The following is a 3,150-nucleotide window of genomic DNA, read 5'->3' as shown; positions in this document are numbered from 1 at the left end:
GGGGATTTTTTTCTGAGACACTATATGATATACTGATTCAGAAAAACCAAAAATAAATTTTCCTTTACTTTTTTTCCGCTAATTTCCTACTGCACCCAGGCTATATTGGCTGGAATGACCATAATGCAAAAAAAAAAAAAAAAAAAAAAAAAAAAAAAAAAAAAAAAAAACAAAAAAAAACAAAAACGTACCGTCCGGCAAGGTAGTCCTGTATTAGCCTTTTTATCTCATTAAGAAAAAGAATATTTTTCGTTGTAGTCAAAAAGAAAAAAATAAATAAAATATAAATAAAAGTGAAATGCCGAAAGTCAATTTCGTACATTTTGTGTGGCCAACACCTATTTTTAAAATTTTACTAAGCATTCTACTTCTTATGACCAAAAGAAATTGTACATTCGATATTTATTTAACTGGTTTTATTATTATTGTTGTTGTTATTATTATTATTATTATTATTATTATTTATTTATTTATTTTTTATTAGTTTTATATCCGGTCAGCTAAATAAAATTAAATGGATCGCACCTAGACTTGTATAACCGTGATCATGTAATACGCATACTTGATAATCATAACAGCCAAACACTTTTTAATGAATATCGTTCACTTAGAACGGATGGCGCCAGCAGGGGGCGGGGGCAGGGCCCCGTCGGGGAGAGCTGCCGCCCCCGCCACCCCTCCGTCGGGGAGAAAAAGCAGAATTCGTCGGGGAGAAAAAATATTATATGTATTTTTTACATATTAGAATACTATAAAATCCCTTCTCCACTCCCCCCCCCGCTGGCGCCACCCCTGTGTGGATTCCCCACGTTAGATGTGTTGGTACGATTTAAAGGGAATGAGTCGCCTTCTACGGTTGATGGTAGGACACATGGTCAATGCCAGTGCATGATGTAATATATCAGCCGATTACTTGTGAAGCCAGGGGGTTAATTTCCACCAGAAAATACGATTCTAATAACCCCATTTCGAATAATTTAGATAGTGCGTTAGACACTATGGCTGAGCGATAATTCTTAGGGACGATTGGATCTATATTAGTTTTTTTAATTATTGGAATAAGAATCCCTTCTCTAAAAATTTTAGAAACAAGTTTGTATTTGAGGGCTATGTTAAAAACTGTGGCCAAAATATCGGGGAAATATCTAAGATGGTCCACGCAGATTCCGCCCGGAGCGGAACCCCTATTAAGTTTGTTAATATACCTAGTAACGTTGTCACAATCAACATATATACCGAGTCAGACAACACGTATTTAAGCCTATCAAATTTTTCTTTCACGATTTTATCAGCTTCAGACACAAGAGCTAGAGATATTTGTGCTAAATTTATTTAAAAAAAAAAAAGATTAATGTTCTTTTACGTTCGTTCGTTCCTAGGTACAATAATACCTAGGACATTTATTAAGCATATAGGCTATTGGCCCAAATACAATATAAAAGAAAATCATAAAATAGTCAGCTTCTATGTGTGAGTAGGCTATTATCTCACTGCCTTCTGGCCAGGCAAACGCCTGTTCCTCGACGATGAACAGTCTTATTGTTCTTCTTTTTTCCACGTGTTTCTTTGTTTTTGATGTCCGAATTTGTTTTTGATGTTTTTGTCTTGTGGCACACCTGCGTGTTTTTTTTTAATTCGACAATTCTGGGGTTTTTAGATTCCTTTATTCACTCAATTTCATATGAATTTTAATGTGTTATGATGTATATTTTTAATGAATAAAAGTGATATTTAAAAAAAAAAGTTTTCTATTTTTGTATGCAAGGTAAATGAACTTGACAAGGTTATAATATATATTTTGATTTTTAGAGGACATTGAATATCATTTTACATTCTCAAGAAAATTTTACCGTTCAATGTCCTTAAGACGTAACTTAAAATCATCAATAAAACTTCTCTGATCATCTACATTTTAATCCACACATAACCAAAGCCCATAGTAAAAAGTAAATTTCTAACTTACATAGCCCAACAATTCTCATTTCGTTCTAATTTTCTAATCTGTAAATCATAAAATTTTACTAAGTACCTGCTCTGATAAGTGTGGATAATGTATATCCAAATTCGAATTATATTAAGTAGACATGTAATAGATATGGAAAACCGTCCCATTTCTGATAGAATCGATATGTTGGGCGCGTTATTCCCCACACCAAGAACGTATCTACAAAACTGGCTATGGCTATGGACACGTTTAATCATTTTAATGTCTTTAAAGCCCCAAATTTCTGATCCATACGTGAGAATCGGAAGTATTTTTTGTGTTGAATATGTAATTCCATTTGTTGGGAGGTAGATGATTAAGATTTCGATTGATTATAGATTTCATTGAAAAGAAAGCTTTTTTTGCTTGAATACAATTTTTGTCCTTATCATTTTTCCAAAGACCCTTAGCACTGAATAATACACCTAGTTATTTAAATGAATTAACAATTTCTATAACGTTTCCTTTGTAATACCATTTTTCTATTTTCCGTATCTTGCCACCATTTTTAAATACCATAGCCTTAGATTTTTCGACATTAACAGTGAGTCCCCATTCGTCACAATATTTAGAAAGTATATCGATTAAGCTTTGTAGTCCTTTAATAGTATCCCGTATCAATACAAGGTCATCTGCATATAGCAAATGATTTAATAGACAATCACCGATCTGGATTTTATCTATATTGTTCGTCAAATTTAGATTTTCACTTAAATCTTCCAGAAAAAATATTAAATAAAAGCGAAGATAATGGTGATCCTTGTTGTATATCGATTTCAATCTTGAACGCCTGGGTTAACTCATTACCAATTTTAATATGAGCGTGCAATTTTGAGTAAAAAGATTTGATGACATGCAAATCTGTAACTTTTCTTGGCGAGTTTGTATCTGGAGAAAACATGACCGAAACCAGGACGCCCACATTTATGCCATATATTATGCCAAAGCCTCAGCCTGCCCCGAGCAATGGTACAGTCTCTGCTCCACCTAACCTGCGACCTCTCGCTGAGAGATCCCAGGTCCGAATCCCGTCGGAGGCATTTATTACACAATGGCTTTTTACAGGACTTTATTCGTTGAAAAGCTACAAGGTAGCCTACGATGTTCCGTCATCACTGTATATGTACCTTTGATCATATATTATATTTATTTAACAGTGTTAAGTG

This window comes from Anneissia japonica, unplaced genomic scaffold, assembly GCF_011630105.1.
Source record: "Anneissia japonica isolate Jap-2015-1 unplaced genomic scaffold, ASM1163010v1 scaffold6_len129433_cov155, whole genome shotgun sequence".
Taxonomy (NCBI): domain Eukaryota; kingdom Metazoa; phylum Echinodermata; class Crinoidea; order Comatulida; family Comatulidae; genus Anneissia; species Anneissia japonica.
This window is presented reverse-complemented; position numbering follows the sequence as displayed.